This window comes from Saccopteryx bilineata, chromosome 5 (assembly GCF_036850765.1).
Source record: "Saccopteryx bilineata isolate mSacBil1 chromosome 5, mSacBil1_pri_phased_curated, whole genome shotgun sequence".
Classification (NCBI taxonomy): domain Eukaryota; kingdom Metazoa; phylum Chordata; class Mammalia; order Chiroptera; family Emballonuridae; genus Saccopteryx; species Saccopteryx bilineata.
In genome coordinates this window covers 187609708-187627517 of record NC_089494.1, presented here as the reverse complement: position 1 = coordinate 187627517, position 17810 = coordinate 187609708, and the positions used below count along the sequence as shown (strand labels likewise).

General features: G+C 41.4%; 1 protein-coding gene and 1 pseudogene across 1 annotated transcript in view; both read left to right on the top strand.

The window, feature by feature from the left end:
• The first annotated feature begins 7976 nt into the window (after window positions 1-7976).
• The window catches only part of PDLIM5 (PDZ and LIM domain 5), a 310363-nt gene continuing 300529 nt past the window's right edge, over window positions 7977-17810 (top strand). The window contains exon 1 of the mRNA XM_066280190.1: window positions 7977-8172. The gene's annotated coding sequence lies outside the window, so the exon portion shown is untranslated. The remainder of the gene's footprint in view (window positions 8173-17810) is intronic.
• LOC136306155 (integrator complex subunit 9-like) lies at window positions 13015-14963 on the top strand (annotated as a pseudogene).

The following is a 17810-nucleotide window of genomic DNA, read 5'->3' as shown; positions in this document are numbered from 1 at the left end:
AAAAAGCCTTGAGTCCCAAATTAACTAATTTGTTCGTGATTGAGGATTAAATGGGAGGAAAGTAAAACGAGAAAAGAAAAAACGAATAGAAAGGAAAAAATAAGAAAAAGAGGAAAACGAAGGAAGAAATAAAAAAGGAAGAGAAAAAAACAAAATAAAGCAAGACAAAAAAAAAACAAAAAACAAAAGAGGAGAGAGTGAGAGTTAAGTGTTTTGGAGTATAACCTTAAAGGAGGGTGAGGATGAGGAAGAGAAATAAAATGTAACACTCATGGGTAGTGTAGTTCAAGAAAAGGGAAGCATAAGATGGGCAGAGAATAGAAGGACCGAGGTGGAGGAAATAAAGGCAATAAGATAGAAGAAACAAACAACAACAACAAAAAAATTAGTGGAACAAGTTGTAAAGTCTGTGGATTTTTCTTGATTTTGAGAGGTTAACTTCTTCCTTTTTCTTTTCTCTCCCTCTTCCTGGTCGGTGACTCTGTACCCCAGGCTCTGCCCCTGTGTCACACTTAGGCAGGGATTTGCAGTTGATGGGATTCTATGGCAATGTCATATAATTGGCTTTAGTCTTGCTGGTAGTCTAGGCTTGTTGGCGTTTGCAGGGTCCAACGTTGAGAGAGTTTGCTTTCCTGGATTCTCTCTCCTAGTCCCCCCTTCCTGAATTAGCAGCCTGGTGATCCAGCTATAAGGCTGCAACTGCTTCTGCCTGGGGAGTAAGAGGTTTAAAGAGCTGGGAAATCCCCACTCTATCCCCACTCAGTGCAAGGCTTTGGGAAAGGCTCTGGCAGTCAGGTCCTCCAGTGTAATCAGGCGGAGGTGGGAGTCAATTGTTGTCAAGGTGACTGTTCAGCGCCTAGCATTCAGTTGGACCTCTCAACCCAGGCTTTCCACACTTTGTAGCCTGTTTTGGCTGGGAAGAAGAGGCACTAGTCTCTGCTTGCGACTAGTGTAGTATAGATCTTATTATCTGCCAAGTCCTTCTTGTTAGCGTTTATCCCTGAATATGGAGGCTCTATCAATCAGAAGTTGCCCCCGCCCCTTTAGCGAGAGGCACTAAAAAATATCTCGCCTCTTGTCTTGGGTGCTGAACTGTGAGAGATCTTATCAATTAGAACCGAAGGTGCGCAGATTTCATGGGTTAAGCTAATTTCAGTGATTGGGTTGCAGCTGTGCTCCCGAAGGTATTTTAGGCTGCCTGCGCGCGCCCCTCCCCCAATGCTTGATTGTTAGCTTGAATGGCTGGGTGAGGTGCCCCGCCCACGGAGAGAATCTCCCAAGTAGAAGACCACCCTGGTGCCTCTCCCGCTCGCCCTGCTGCTGGCGGCTGGATTGCACCAGGCACAGGATAATGGGGCACCCTGGGTGTGCGGGCCAGTAGGGCGCTCTGGGCGTGTGGAATGCCCAGGGCACGTGCGCGAATGGGGTGCTCCGGGCACCGGTGGCTGGCGACTCTCACTCGCAGTGCGCGGGCCGCTGGGAACGTTAGCGGAGCTCGCTCTGCAACCGGACCGGGCGCGCGTCGGCTGCTCGCTGCTCCCAAGTGTGGGCGGTGCGCACTCTGCAACCGGACTGGGTGCGCGCCCGCGGCTCGCGGCTCCCGAGTGTGGGCTGACTCACCACAGGCGCACTCCCTCGCGACTTGAATGAAGGTCCCTGCGGTAGCTTCCTCCACACCCTCGTCTCTCAGATTCAAGTGATAACAGTCCTTTCGCTTTCAGTTTGTGTGGAACTCCGGAATGCTCCGAGGATAAATTTTTCTGTTTCTAATTGATAAATTTGTTGTGATTTAGGGGAGATCTGTCAGACGTGCTGCTCACGGCGCCATTTCTGTGACGTCACTCTTGCTTGAACTGTAATTGAAGACAGTTGAAACCCCTGGATACAGGGTTTTCTGCAAAAGTAAATCTGTGTTGTCAACAACTACAGTTGAGGCAGGGTTTTTTTTGGGGGGGGGTGTTCTGTCCTGCTCTGATGGCTGGGCTTATTGCTGTCCCTAGATCTACTGTCCCAGCCAGTCCAGGGCCATAGAGTGTCATAAAAGTTCAAGAATGAAGACTAAATGGAAATGTTCTCTAAAGGCTAACACAGTTTTTCATTTAGAAAAAGAATACCCCTTCCTTTCTGGAGAGCTCCAAATTTTTGGTTTGTTTGTTTTATTTGCTCTCTGTTTTAATTGACCTAAACATTCATCTTGAATATGTTGAGCTGTGATCAGTTTTTTTCCAAACAGAACATTAATGAACCAGATTGTTTTAAATTTTCAACTATCAATACCAGCACTTACGAACTGGAGCACACAAAACTTTCCATGGAGGATGTGAACACGGAAAGTTTTAAGGGAATAAATTCTCTTATTCTCAGCTTTCATATGTTTTTCTTAAAACTGATCTTCCTGAAAATAGAGTATCCTCAAGGAGTCACGCCAATTTTCCTCTCCCACCTTCCCTTTCACTGTATAAAAGTGAGATGAACAGTTCAGCCATTCTGAATTTTACTGTGTATATTGTATCAGGGTGTAAAAATCTCTGAAAGTGCCAAAAATAGGAAAAACTCAAAATTTGCTGTCGCCGAAGTCTTGCTTAAGCAAGGCACCATAAATCTAATCTAGGACTTTATATATTTCCCTGTCTTATACATATTTCTGTGCATGGTGAGGAAAATGGGGTGTTTGGCCCATGTTGGAGTGTTCTGAATTTAGATGTAGAGTAGGGGTAGCAAGAATGATGACTATTTTTGTTTAATGATCATTTCTTTTTCTCTCCCCTAATAATAAGCAACAAAACATATATTTCATCTGTGGGAGAATGAAATGAGAGCAAAGCAAAGAACATCAATAATGCATACCAAAGGTGACAGCACCTTATTTTATATTAAGGTGACCAATAGTCCTCCTTTAGGGAGGATAGTCCTTCTTTTGTAAGTTCCATCCTCCCTTGAAAAGTGTCCTCCTTTTTCTGATATTGGAAGACTAATCTGTAAATGTCCGTATCCGATCAATGCAGTCGCTCCATTGCATGTGATGTGACATGTTTGTATCTAAATGAGTACTTTTTTCTTACAATTATTATTAAAAATTAATAAGCATGTAAGCATAATTATAATATAGAATATTATGAATGTTTTATTATGCATTTATCATATTATAGTGTATTATTGTTGCAAGGAATAAAATGTTTCTTTTATTTACAATAGTTTTTTTCAATTTATTGTCCTTTTCATTGTAAAAAAGTTGGTCACCTTATTCATATAGTCAGTAAATTCAGTTTCTTGAACTCTTCTTCAAAGATCCTATGCTTCACCCTTCCTCAGCCATTAACTTCTAGGATTACGAACCAGAGCTTGTCATTTCCATTGTCTCCCATCACCACAGATATCTGCTTACCAATAAATATAACCACATACTCTGCTTTCCCAGCTGTTAGTATAGACAACTAACATGCTATAGTAGAAAGCAATTCCTCTACTTGGTGAAGATCCCATCTTCTCTCTTCCTACTCAAGCACTGAAAACAGCAATTCTACCCCTTCCGACATCATCAATATTTTACTCTCTACCAAATATTTCCTATCAATATCTAAACATGTTGTTATTTTTCCTATCTTAAATATAGGATACCCTCTTTATTAAATTACCCTCTTTTAACCTCACTTACTCTGAAACTCCTTTTTGCTCTCATTTCTAATAAAACTCAAGAGAATTGTCTGTATATGCTTTCTCTGACTCCTCTCATTCTCTCTTTAATCCATTATGTGCTGAAAAGTAGGCTTTCACCCATCACTATATTAGAAGTTTATTGTAGAGTTTATTAATGACTTTCACAGTCACTAAATCCAATGATCAATTCTGCTTCATCTCATTTGATCTCTCAATAAGATTTATTTTTTAGATTTTTAAAACAAATTATGGTTTATTTTTTTCAATAGAATACTATTCAGTAATATACAGATACACACAATAGCACGGATAAATCTTAAAAGCACTATGCTGAGTAAGATAAACTAGACATGCTTACTGTATGGTTCTATCTAGAAAAAATTTTAAGAACAAGCAAAACTAAAATGTAGTGATAGGAATCAGAACAGTGTTTGTTTGGCTTGAGAGTCTGGGCAAGCTATTGTCTGGAAAAGGACATGAGGAGATTTTAGGGATGATGCAAATATTCTATGCTTTCATTTAGGTCATAGCTACACAGGTCAAAACTCTTCAAGTGATATACTTAATATTTGTGCACTTTACCATATATAAAATATATCTCAATATTAAAGAAATACTAAACCTTTTCTTTGTAGCATTTATTCAGATATATCATTTAAAGTTTGATTTTGAAAAAGTGTTGCTGCTTTGTTGAGGACATTTGTTTTAATTGAAAAATTATGGTATAAGTTTTATATAAGCAGTAAGTTTTTTGCCTTTTTAGTTTCACATGGGCAACCCAGTAATTAGACATTATATAACTTACTAAGTGATCATCCTGATAAGTTTTTGTACCCATCTGACACCACACACAGTCATTAGAATATTATTGGCTGTTTTCCCTGTGCTGTATTTTAAACGCATCCCCATGAAACAACTAACTTGTACTCCTTAATCCCTTCACCCTATCACCTATCCCCCAACCCCGCTCCCATCTCACAACCACCAAAATGTGCTCTGTATCTATGAGCCTGTTTCTGTTCTGCTTGTTCATTTATTTTGTTTTTTAGATTCAATTGTTGATAGATATGTATTTATTACCATTTTGCTATTCGTATTTTTTATCTTTATATTTTCTTCTTCTTTTCAAAGAAGACCCTTTAAGATTTCATATAATACTGGTTGGGTGGTGAAGTCCCTTAGCTTTTCTTGTGTAGGAAGATTTTTATCTTGTCCTTCAATTCTTCTCTTGATCTTAGCCAAAACGCTGAGACATGCTGTCCGATTCTAAATGACAGCTTTGCTGGGTAGAGTAATTTTAGTTATAGGTCCTTGCTTTTCATCACTTTGAATATTTCTTGCTACTCCGTTCTGGCCTGCAAAGTTTCTGTTGAGAAATCAGCTGACAGTCTTGTGGGAGCTCCCTTGAAAATAGCTAATTGCCTTTCTATTACTGCTTTAAAGAGTCTCTCTTTGTGTTTAATCTTTTGCATTTTATGGGAAGAGGACATGAACAGACACTTCTCCCAGGAAGAGATACAAATGGCCAACAGATATATGAAAAGATGCTCAGCTTCATTAGTTATTAGAGAAATGCAAATCAAAACTACAATGAGATACCACCTCACCCCTGTTAGATTAGCTATTATCAACAAGACGGGTAATAGCAAATGTTGGAGAGGCTGTGGAGAAAAAGGAACCCTCATTCACTGTTGGTGGGACTGTAAAGTAGTACAACCATTATGGAGGAAAGTATGGTGGTTCCTCAAAAAACTGCAAATAGAACTACCTTATGACCCAGCAATCCCTCTACTGGGTATATACCCCAAAACCTCAGAAACATTGATACGTGAAGACACATGTAGCCCCATGTTCATTGCAGCACTGTTCACAGTGGCCAAGACATGGAAACAACCAAAAAGCCCTTCAATAGAAGACTGGATAAAGAAGATGTGGCACATATACACTATGGAATACTACTCAGCCATAAGAAATGATGACATCAGATCATTTACAGCAAAATGATGGGATCTTGATAACATTATAAGGAGTGAAATAAGCAAATCAGAAAAAAACAAGAACTACATGATTCCATACATTGGTGGAACATAAAAACGAGACTAAGAGACATGGACAAGAGTGTGGTGGTTACCAAGGGTGGGGGGGGGGGAGGGAGGACATGGGAGGGAGGGAGGGAGAGAGTTAGGGGGAGGGGGAGGGGCACAGAGAACTAGATAGAGGGTGACGGAGGACAATCTGACTTTGGGCGAGGGGTTTGCAACATAATTTGATGACAAAATAACCTAGACATGTTTTCTTTGAATATATGTACCCTGATTTATTAATGTCATCCCATTACCATTAATAAAAATTTATTAAAAAAAAAAATCTTTTGCATTTTAATTATGAGGTGTCCTAGTGTGGGCCTCTTTGGGTTTATCTTGTTTAGGACTCTGGGCTTTCTGGACTTGTATGTCTATTTCCCTCATCTGGTTAAGGAAGTTTCCTGTCATTATTTTTTTCAAATAGGTTTTCAATTTCTTTCTCTCTTTCCTTCCAGCACCCCCATGATATGAATGTTGGTACACCTGAAGCTCTGTCTCAGAGACTCTTTACACTATCATCATTTTTTAAATTCTTTTTTCTTTTCATTGTTCTGATTGGGTGTTTTTTGCTTGCTTGTATTTCAAATCACTGATTGGATTCTCATTTTGATGTTCTACTCTATAGTTGATTTCCTGTATATTATTCTTCATTTCAGTTAATGTACCCTTCATTTCTGATTGGCTCTTTTTAATGCTTTTTATGTCCTCACTCAGTTCCTTGAGCATCCTTATAACTGTTGTTTGAACTCGGTATCTGGTAGTTTGCTTGCCTCTGTTCTGTTTAATTCCTTTTCAGAAGAGTTCTTCTTTTCTTTCATTTGGGATATGCTTCTTTGTTTCTGCATTTTGGCCACTTCCCTGTATTTGTTTCTGTGTATTACATAGAGCTGATACATCTCCCAGACTTGGGAGAGTGGCCTTGTGTGGTAAGTGTCCTGTAGGGCCCAGTGGCACAGCTGCCCCAGTCACCCAAACTGGGGGCTCCAGGTATGCCCCTGTGTGGGTTGTGTGCCCTGTCCTGTTGTAGTTGCACCTTGATTTCTGTTGGCATCACTGGGAGGAACTTACCAGGCCGATCAGCTGTGAGGACAAGCTGCAACTGTAGTGGAAGAGCTGCTGTGCGTGTATTGACTCCATGGCGCAGGACTTGCTTCATGGGGGCTTTGATGCTCACCGAGTCCACCTGCCCGTTGAGCCTGTCACTCGTGGAGGGTTGTACTCTGGCATGGTCTAAAGCTGTCCACTTGGTGCACTGGCTCTGTGACTTCCTGAGAGGTGAAAGGTCAGCCACTGCCTCTGCCCTGCCTGGGACCACCCAGCACCAGCTACAGAGCAATGTGCAGATGGCTGCTATTCTTGTTAGGCTTAGAGATTCCCAGGAAAGACCAAGCTATAAACCAAGGCCGGCTGCCGCTATTGCCAAGCTTGGGACCACTTAGCAAGAGGTATGGAGTATGCAGAAGCCAGATGCTTCTTGTTTGAGATATTCTAGCAAAGTCCAAAGCATAAGCCGAAACAGGCCATTTGTATGGAAAAGCCACTGAAAATGACTTGCGTGGGCCCCCAAGTTGGGTGGGGTGGGATCTCAGGGAATCACCTGGGTGGAGCAAACATACGAGCCAGCTTGATGGAAACTCAGATATGGCGCCCACCTGCTGGCTCTATAGGGGAGGGTCTCAGAAAAGGAACAATGGCCTCTACCAGCACTTTTGTCTGGAGGAAAGCTGGACCCCCAGCTTTTGCCTTCATGCCTGACAATCCAGTTCCTCCCTGTATGTCCCTACTTCCTTTCAAGCTGCAGCTAGTAACGCAGGACATCCCGACCCGGAATATGTACCTGGTGTTGTGCAGCACCAATGGCAGCTGGTCAGAGAAAGTTCTATGCCCTGCTGGGTGGGGCTGTAGTTTAAATAGCTAAGCCCTGGGTGGTTACTCAAGCAAAACATTTTCTCTACAGGCTAGCAAGCAGGTGAGCAGGGGCATAGGGGGATGGGTATGTGCCATTCTGTGTGGTCCCTCCTTGATACATATCTGGTGACTCAGTTCCATTGTTCTTAGTAAAACCTTAGTTACTGTTTTACTACCCTCTATCTCATGGCCTTCGGCCAGTATCCATGGCCACAGTGCCAAACGGCTGCAGACAGGGAAGGACCATGTCCAACATTGACCCTACACTGCCCAAAGGCTGAACTCAGAGGGAGTGGGTCCTAGTAAATCTGTGCGTGGTTGGTCACTTTAAGATGACTGCCTGGGACTCCACTACTCTCTATCTCACCCAGCCATAATCCATACTAGTTTTTACAGCCAGAAGTAATGGGGACTTCGCTTCCTGGCACTGGAACTTTGGGCCGGGTGGCCTGGCTGGGATCCCTCACTCCTCAGGGGGAAACTTCTCAGCTGAGATATCCCTCCTGATTTGAAACCATCACAGGTAGGTTTGAGACCAGCCTGTCCTGCATTTCCTTCCCTTCTACCAGTCTCGATGTGGCTTCTTTTTTAATTCCTTAGTTGTAGGACTTCCATTCAGCCAAATTTCAGGAGGTTCTGCATGATAGTTGTTCAGAAGTTTCTCTCTTTCTCTCTCTTTCTTAAATGTTTCCATTGATTTGTGAGAGAGAGAAGAAGAGGGAGGGGGAAGGAACAGAGAGAGAGAGAGAAGCTTTAACTTGTTCCACTTAGTTGTTCCATGTATTGTGCACTCATTGGTCGCTTCTCATATGTGCCCTGACCAGGGATCAAACCTGCAGTCTCAGCCTGCTAGGACAACACTTTACGCACTGAGCCACCTGGCCAGAGCCTAGTTCTTCTGTAGTTAGTTGTAATTTTGATATGGTCTTGGGAGTATGCAAGTACTGCATTTAGCTATGCTGCCATCTTGACCAGAAGTCTATCAGCAGGATTTAATATCATTGATTAGTCTTTTCTTCTTAATGTAAATATTCATATAAAAATTTTCACTCTTGGTCTTTCCCTTTCCTCACCAGTCTCTCTTTCTCCTTTGTTTTTAATTTCCCTTTATCCTGACCTCAAAACATTGGTCTACCACATGGCTCAGTCCTTAATCCTCCACCATTCTCAGTATTCACTCCCTTTGTAATCTCATTCAACTTAATGGCTTATAAATATAGGTTATCTATAAAATTTTAATTTATAGATACTTACATATATATGTATATATGTTTACATCATAAGTTAAGTCCTGAGTCATTCTTTACTTTTCTTTCTTTCATGTTGCATATCCAATGCATCTAGAAATTTTGTGTCTCACTTTGAAAAATATCTATAATCAGATCACTTAGCCTGTTCTGAGACACCATCATTTTTCATTTGAATTATTCAATGTCCTCTGTAGAGATCTTCCTAATTCTGTTTTTACTGCCATACTATCTAGTCTCAATCAAGTAACAAGAATGATCCTTCAAAAATGTAGTTCAGACCATGTTATTTCTCTGCTTTAAATCCTCTAGTGCCCTCTCCTGTCATCTTACTCAGAGTTAAAACCAAAGTCCTTTTAATGGCTGTCAAGTTCTTCAGGACCTGACCCCCCATTGCCTCTCTGAATTCCTATTCTACAAATCCTCACGGAAACCCCTTACCATACTTTTGAAACATTGGCCTCCATGAGCATGACTGACAAATTTTCATATTAGAATCTTTGCATAGGCTGTTCCTTCATTTGGAATGTTCTTCCCCTACTTCGCCATCTTCTCCCCTCTTTTAAGACATTGCTCAAATCTTTTTTTTTTTCTTTTAAGCAGTAGAGAGAGAGAGAGAGACAGGGACAGATAGGAACAAACAGACAGGAAGGGAAAGAAATGAGAAGCATCAGTTCTTTGTTGTATTACCTTAGTTGTTCATTGATTGCTTTTCATATGTGCCTTGACCAGCAGGCTCCAGCTGAGCTAGTGACCCCTTGCTCAAGCCAGTGACCATGGAGTCATGTCTATGATCTTATGCTCAAGCTGGTGAGCCTGTACTAGAGCCAGATAAGCCCATCCATGCTCAAGCCGGTGATCTCAGGGTTTTGAACCAGGTCCTCTGTGACTCAAGCCAATGCTCTATCCACTGTACCACTGCCTGGTCAGGCTGCTCAAGTCTTATTAATACTACAAACTGCCTAATTCTTTCTTTCTACATTTGTATTACTGGCTTCCCTTTTTCTCTTCTATTTTTTTTCTATTTTCTTCAAACATATTATTTAATTTAGTTATTATGCTTATTTTCTGTTTCTAGATGGTACATTGCTTGAGAATCTTGGCTTATTTTATTTACTGATGTATCTGAAGAATGCAGAATACACCAGTGCATGGAAGGTGCTTAAAAACTATTTCTTGAGTAAATGAATAAAAGTCCTTCAGGGGATACACAAACAGACAATTCTAAAACCGTTGATGTGAATAATTTCTAGTTTCATAAGGAAACTATATAAGTTCAAATGAGATACATCTAAATGAAAACCTTTTTACTTTAAATTATATTTTCATTTTTAATTCAACAGTGTTAAATTTGAAACTTTTAAGTCATTTTGTGAAATGTAGTGTGTGTTTTAATTGATTTTTTAGAGAGAGAGTGAGAGAGACATTGATTTGTTGTTCTAATTATTTATGCATTCCTTAGTTGATTCCTTTATGTGCCCTGACCAGGGATCAAACCTGCAAACTTGGTGTATAGGGATGACACTCTAATAAACTGAACTATCAGCCAGGCTTGAAAGTTGGTTCTGAATGAACACTAAAAGATACAGAGTATTTTTCAACTCAGAGCAATGAGGAAGTATTACCTAATTCACAACCAACTTAAAATATAATATTCTCTGTAAGTCTGCTTTTACACCAGCAGAAAAATAATGAACTACCCTGAAAAGTTTCATACTATGTGGCAATATATATTTTTTGAAAACCAAATTAAGAATTGACTCAGTACTTTAGTTTTTTAAATGACAAATTTAGTATTTCTTTGGTAATATAAATTCCATTAGTAAGAGCCAATGCATTGTCTGTCTTTTTGTTTGTTTGTTTGTTTTAAGAAACAAGTGTTTTAGAAATTATAAGCATAAGAGTTAATGCCTCTCTCTTCCTTCCAAATGCCCCTTAGAAATGGTAGGCTTACAAGTTCAACAACTTTTCCCTCCAAATAGTTAAATTTAATCATTAGAAAATCATTTGGCAAATCCTTTGAAAACAACAGAATAATAAGCAGCATGGCTTTGTGAAAACATAGTCTGTAGGACCAGTCTACCTTTCTTGTAGAATGTCAGAACAGGATAGAATAGATATAATTTATCTTGACCGAATAGGATCCCTTCAGGAATGGAAATCATGACCCTAGAAAAATACAATCAGCATGAGTGTCACTCCAGTCGGTTTCTAGTCAGACTCTAAGTGAGTTTTCAGCACATACTGCTTTTTGTGGTTATGGTAAGAATTTTGTGGCTCATAGCCACAGTTTGGTGGCACACAAAGGAGTGAAATATTCTGATAAAATGCTGCAGAACAAGCCAGCATATACTATGGCCAAATGGCACAAGCTCAGAGTGGGTCTTTTCCAGTCACTACAACACGCAAAGATAACGATGCTTGAAGAATGAACTCAGGGCAGCAGCAATACAGATCAGCACCCCAAACAGATTGCCTAACTAATGTCATTATTCAATGAAAATATTTTTCCAGAGGAAAAAGAAAAACAATCCTCAAACATATCACTGACCTATCAGCCAAACATTTTATAGAGTTTATGTTAAATTTTCATATTTTTTTCATATTTTATTTGATAATCACATTGGAATATAAAGCATATAACTTAAAAATCATAGGTTATTTCAAATTAGAATGGTTGCCTATATAATCAGATATTTTGTCTTAGTCAGAAAAAATATATAATTTAGTTGAAATATTCATTGGCAGTCACAAAACAGTCGTGGGGATGTAAAGTATAGTATAGGAAATATAGTCAATAATATTATAATAACTGTGTATGATGCCAGGTGGGTACTGGAAATACTGGGAGAAACACTTTGTAAAGTATATGACTTTAAACCACTATGCTGCACACCTAAAACTAATACAAAATAATAGTGAATGTAAGCTGTCATTGAACAATTAAAAAAAAGAGAAAGATTCATGTTCATAAAGTGATCCAAATACAGAAGAAGAAAAAAATATACTAATTACATTCAATAATGTGTGGCTTAAAAAAATGTGTGGTTTAGTTAAAGAGAACACAGTAATCACAAAGAACACCAATAATAACCTATTAGAAACACATGATATTATTTAATAGTACCTATGATATTAGGGTTTTAAGGACATAGTTGTAAAGAGAAAAGAATTGCTCTCAGCTCTGGTATAAATATTAAAGTGTCTTGTACACAATTTATGACAGACATGAAATACTCAGAATTCACAGGCATGAATTAAAATGATTAAGGGTTTTGCAAATAGGTGGTAAGAGGACAGTTTAAATGAATGGGATCATTATCCAGTAGAAGAGAAGACCTCAGCCTTCTAATTTATAAAGGAATATTATGCAGATTGTGACCAGCCATTTTCATGTCCACTGAGGACAAAACCAAAGGAAATGGGTCTCAACTTTGGCTTGTGGGATTTAGGTTGAACATGAAGAATAGTTTCCTGACAGCAAGGGTTGTAAAGTACAAAATGAATTCCTGGAGGCATTATAGAATTTCCTTCCCTGGATATCTCTAAAGGACGTAAATTGCTTTACCATCTGCCAGCAATGAGCACACTGTAGAGCTGCAGAGAATAGGTGATAACTCAAAATCCTGTCTTTATGAGTTAATATAATCTGATGTGATATTTCCACCCAAGCTGATTTTCGTGTATTTTAGTTTGGGGGATTTTTGTTTTTGTTTTGAGAAGCAATGTTTTAGTGGTTGAGAATTTTACTCAGACCTATATATTTTCTATGAAAGTTCAAACCATTTCCTTCAAATACATTTAAAAATATATGTGACTCATTTTCACTGATCTCTAAAAGTGCTTTAGCCTTGTAGGACTTTCAGACGATTAAATACTGCTTTATCCACCCCTCAGGAGGTGTTATGAGAGTTGACAGTTCCTGCCCCAACATTATTATCATGCTATATCCAGAGCACTGTTGCTAGGAAATCCTGGATTAGCCTATTTTCACATAGTGGAGACATTTCAACTGTCCATAAAACAGAGGCTTGGGGCAAGTGTTAGAGCTTGAACTGAAACATGCTTTCTGGGTTTGTGGAATCCAGTGACTGGTTTCGAACAACCAGAAGTCCAATATGAAACCGTGTTGCCTGTCCGGGCACCCAATCTTACCAGGCAATGTGCTCAGATGCAAATAAAGCACCATTATGTTGGTGGTGGAGGGTAGACATGACTTCTACCCTCTATTTTTTTCCTTTTTCAAAGTTCCAGACTGTCTAATTTTCCTGGTTGGTTTCTAAAGGATGGAAATGTTTTCTTGGACAAGAAGCTAAAGGAGCACATGGGTCACGTATTTGTGTGGATTGTGTGCCTGAATTCTGCTTACCAGAGACCGAGCTATTAGATCTAGCTACAGTACACACGGCCCTCCCTCATCTCTAAGTATCACTGCCTGGTGGTGCTGCCCTATATCACAGAGCAGCCAGTTTCACAGGCATGGTGTGTGCCACAGATTGGCAGGCTTCTTCTCTTTTTCTCATGAAAGAGCTGGTGAATTTTACTGAAAGAGTGTCCCAGGATCAACCTGCCTCCTTGTGGAAGAACAAGAATATTCAGCAGCTGCTGCTACCTCCTCTCCAGGATGCGGTGGAAGTATCAACCTGGAGAAAGACACCATACAATGCAAGAGATAAACTCTGCCCCTAGTAAAACACAGCTGGTGAGATAGTCTCAGAAAATTGAGCTTTTTGGTGTTGTCCTGGTGACTCCTCTGAGCTCTGACTATGCCCTTGAAAGCCTCCACTGGATTATTCAATTTCATCATGAAAAAGTTTTATGTCTCTGGATCTTTCTTACTTACCACAAACCCACAGCCAAGCATCTCTCAAAAACAGCGACGTTCTCATCCTGAGCAGACATACCCAGATTCTCAATGCAAACCCAGAGGGTATGTTGAGAGAGTTCTTCAGCAAACTGGTGCTGACAGTTCAGAATGGAGGAAATGTTTTGGTTCCCTGCTACACAGGGGTGATCAATGACCTCCTGCACTGCCTATACCAGTACATTGACTCAGCCAGTCTCTCTAACATTCCTTTTTACTTCATCTTCTCCATGGCTAACAGTTCACTTGAATCTTCCCAGATGGTTGCAGAGTGGCTTGTCACAACAGACTACGGTGTATCTCCCAGACCACCTTTTCCTCATGCAGAGTTCATTCAGGCCAGCAAGCTGAAGCACTACTCCAGCATCCATGTAACTTCAGCAGTAGTTTCATTTAAACAGCCGTGGGTGGTGTTCACTGGTCACCCTTCCCCAGTATGGAGACGTGGCTCTTTCTTGGAGCTCTGGGGAAAATCCAGTCTTAACACTGTCATAGTCACTGAACCTGACTTCTCATACCTGGAAGCACTGGCTTCTTACCGCCCTTTGGCCCTGAAATGCATTTACTGTCCTTTTGATACACTACTGAATTTCATCTAAGTGTCAAAGCTGCTCAAAGAAGTGCAGCCCCTGCATGTGGTCTGTCCTGAACAATACATACAGCCTCCCCCAGCATAGTCCCATGTCATGATCAACTGCCATCCACTGCCTGTGTCCTGTCTGAGGACTGAGGTCATCACCTTGCCATTCAAGCAGCAGTGTAAGATCGAAATCATGCTGGAGCTGGCAGATTCACTGGTGCCCATGAAGATTAAGCCTGGTATTTCCTTGGGAACTGTTTTGGCCATGCTGCACACTAAAGAGAACAACCACCTTCTTCAGCACCTCTACCACCACCCCAGGCCTGCCCAGCACACATTTGGTAAGAAGAGAAAGTGGGAGAGCGATGACATCCCAGACTGCAGAGTTTTGAAGCCCTTGCTGAGTGATTCCATCCCAGTAGAACAGCTGGAGAACAGCTGGAGAAGCTTGGCTTCCGTGTCATTACAGTGGAAGACACAGCTGAGGGCCATATAGTCCTGTTCCAAGAACTGAGACACTCATCCAGACTGAGGAAGACTCAACCCATATCATTTGTGACAATGATAAGGTGCTCAGGGTACAACTGCGGGACCTCGTTCTCAAATTCCTACAAAAGTTCTAAATGGCACACCTGAGCCATTTCTACTTCCCTGATATCCTCGTCCTTCACACTCTGGCTGCCCAGCACTGGTCAACTGGGGAAGGGCACAAAAGTTTAGCCCTGCCTCTGTGGTCTTCTCTGGCCTAAGGGAAAGAGGTTTTTGAGGAACATTATCAGGAGTGATAGCAGCATCTCCTGATCTGGATGTCTATCAATGTTTCAGGCAAGAAATTTTGCTTTAAGCTTCAGACTCATTTTCCTGCCAAGTCTGGCTCTCCCAGGTAGCCAGGATGGTAGACAGCAAGCTGAGTAACATAAGGGTGACAGAAACAGTTTTCCAAGAGGTTAGTAGTGCAAGGGGAGGTACACATGTTGTCCTGAGTGGCCAGTGTTTGTTTTTCATTGTTTCACAGGCCTCCGGCAAGGGAACTAGTGATTTAGTTCTACAGTGCTGCACTTAATAAGACAGACGATCCCCCAAAATTAGTGAATTGAACACATGTATCCGTATTTTATAGTGTGAGCTCATTTTGTTAATAAAACTTACTTTTTATTTAAAAAAACCAAACAAACAGAGGTTTGAGTGCGCCTTAAGCATTGTAAGAACAATGGTGTGGTCATCTTCAGTTTGTGTATATATAAGCCTTTCTCATTTGAAAGAAGAGAAGATAAAAACTATTTTATGTCCCTGGGCAAAATAATTTTAGCTCTGTGTATCTGCTCTTATATGAGTAAATCATACAAGTAAATATAAGCTTGTTTTTCATGCATGTGTATGCAGAAAAAATTAAACATTTTATGTTCAATTCTTAATTTTTTAAGAAGGCAATATATATATTGGCTATAGTTGTTACTGTTTTAACAAACAAGATTTAATATAATTTATGACATTAATGTGGGGCTTTTTTTTTACCTATACAAAAATGTCATGTTTAATATTGTCTATAAGAACACCAGGGTGACGTCACGGAAATGGCGCCGTGAGAAGCGCGTCCGACAGCTCTCCCCTAAATCACAACAAATTTATCAACTAGAAACAGAAAAATTTATCCTCGGAGCATTCCGGAGTTCCACACAAACTGAAAGCAAAAGGACTGTTATCACTTGAATCTGAGAGACGAGGGTGTGGAGGAAGCTACCGCAGCAAGGCTCATTCAAGCGGCCAGGGAGTGCGCATGCGGTGAGTCAGCCCATACACTGGGGAACCGCAAGCCGCCGCGAGCCCCCGCGAGCTGCCGCGAACCCCCGCGAACCGCCACCGCGAGCTGCTGCGAGCCCCCCGTGAACCGCCACCACGAGCGGCCGCCGCGCGCGCGCCCGGTCCGGTTGAGCACCGCTGACGTTCCCAGCGGCCCGCACACTGCGAGTGGGGGTCGCCGGCCACCGGTGCCCGGAGCGCCCCATTCGCGCGCGTGCCTTGGGCATTCCACGCGCCCAGGGCGCCCTGCTGGCCCGCGCACCCAGGGGGCTCCATTATCCTGCGCCTGGTGCGGTCCAGCCGCCAGCAGCGGGGCGAGCGAGCGGGAGAGGCTTGGGAGATTCTCTCCGTGGGCGGGGCACCTCACCCAGCCATTCAAGCTAACAATCAAGCGTTGGGGGAGGGGCGCGTGCAGGCAGCCTAAAATACCTTCAGAAACACAATTGCGACCCAATCACTGAAATTAGCTTAACCCATAAAATCTGCGCACCCTCGGTTCTAATTGATAAGATCTCTCTCAGTTCAGCGATCCAAGACAAGAGGCGTGATATTTTTTAGTGCCTCTCGCTAAAGGGGCGGAGGCAACTTCTGATTGATAGAGCCTCCATATTCAGGGATAAACGCTAACAAGAAGGACTTGGCAGATAATAAGGTCTATACTACACTAGTCGTAAGCAGAGACTAGTGCCTCTTCTTCCCTGCAAAAACAGGCTACAAAGTGTGGAAAGCCTGGGTTGAGAGGTCCAACTAAATGATAGGCGCTGAACAGTCACCTTGACAACAATTGACTCCCACCCCCGCCTGATTACACTGGAGGCCCTGACTCTCAGAGCCTTTCCCAAAGCCTTGCACTGAGTGGGGATAGAGTGGGGATTTCCCAGCTCTTTGAGCCTCTTACTCCCCAGGCAGAAGCAGTTGCAGCCTTATAGCTGGATCACCAGGCTGCTAATTCAAAAAGGGGGGACTAGGAGAGAGAATCCAGGAAAGCAAACTCTCTCATCGTTGGACCCTGCAAACGCCAACAAGCCTTTAATTCCAGCAAGACTAAAGCCAATTATATGACATTGCCATAGAATCCCATCAACTGCAAATCCCTACCTAAGAGTGACACAGGGGCAGAGCCTGGGGTACAGAGTCACCGACTAGGAAGAGGGAGAGAAAAGAAAAAGGAAGAAGTTAACCTCTCAAAATCAAGAAAAACCCACAGACTTTACAACTTGATCCACTAATTTTTTCTTGTTGTTATTGTTGTTGTCGTTTGTTTCTTCTATCTTTTTGCCTTTATTTCCTCCACCTCGGTCCTTCTATTCTCTGCCCATCTTATGCTTCCCCTTTCTTGAACTACACTACCCATGAGTGTTGCATTTTATTTTTCTTCTTCATCCTCACCCTCCTTTAAGGTTATACTCCAAAACACTTAACTCTCACTCTCTCCTCTTTTGTTTTTTTGTTTGTTTGTTTGTTTTTTTTGTCTTGCTTTATTTTGTTTTTTTCTCCTCCTATTTTATTTCTTCCTTCGTTTTTCTCTTTTTCTTATTTTTTCCTTTCTATTCGTTTTTTCTTTTCTCATTTTACTTTCCTCCCATATAATCCTCAATCACGAACAAATTAGTTAATTGGGGACTCAAGGCTTTTTTTTGGCTTTATTTCTCTTTTTTGCTTTTGTTTTT